Below are 978 nucleotides of genomic sequence, written 5' to 3'. Positions count from 1 at the left end.
AACTGCTTCCCAGGCTGCCTGGTTTTTCTTTATTTATGGAGACCTTTTGCTGAGGAGCCAATGTTCTCTGTCTAACTTGAATAGTGGCATATTATTTCTATTTATAGATGGAAAAATGGAGGTAAAGTAAAAAGAGTGATTTAGTGAAGTCACAAAATAGGTCAATGTCAGTTGGTTCAGATTCCAAGTATTCGGACTCTTATCTTTCACTCTAACTATGCTTTTACATCCATAGCACTGTATTTCTAGGAAGCAGTGACACAAAAAGCTTTATTTCTGGTCCCAGGCCTTACACTAGGAAGCATGAAATGTGAACACCATCAAGCACTAAGTCAGGTTGAAATAAATTTGAATAAGGCACTTCATCTCTCAGAGACGATCTAAGCACAGAAAAGGACAGTTTATTAGGATAAAGTCATTTATAGGAGCATGTACCATTTTGGTGATTGTATCACCAGTTTTAGTCTTAAAATGTCATCTTACTAAGTTTAATTATTTGTGATGTTTATAGGATCGATCATTTAGATTCAGTATTTGTACAGCATTGTTTTTGTAAGCTAATTTCTGCCTGTTCATGTTAGCACTGCGTGAGCAATCTTGCAACTTTTACACCCGCCGTTTGTGTTTCAAGTCTTACTACATTTGAAGCCCCAAACCCAGCTTTGGCTCTTATTCTAACTGTAGAGTCTAACTGCTGGGGTTATTTTTACCTTACTCCAGTATTTGCTGAGAAACAATTCTATCTGTCTTGCCTGAAACACAAATCTTACGCAAACCACAAACCCCAAAACGAGCCTAATCATCCCTCAACTCCAGAGCAACTCTGAAGGGCTGTGGAAAAAAGCAGCAACGCCGCCTCATTTCAGTGGGTGAATCACCTAAGAAATGCGACATAAAGCAACTATATATATTTTTTCTACCTCTCAGGTGGGGTGTGAGGGGAAGCTGAGTTTGAAATTTTTTCACTGCGTGGCATTT

This window comes from Apteryx rowi, unplaced genomic scaffold (assembly GCF_003343035.1).
Source record: "Apteryx rowi isolate R43461 unplaced genomic scaffold, aptRow1 scaffold_837, whole genome shotgun sequence".
NCBI lineage: Eukaryota > Metazoa > Chordata > Aves > Apterygiformes > Apterygidae > Apteryx > Apteryx rowi.
The sequence above is the reverse complement of the archived record's forward strand: the minus strand, read 5'-3'. Positions refer to the sequence as shown.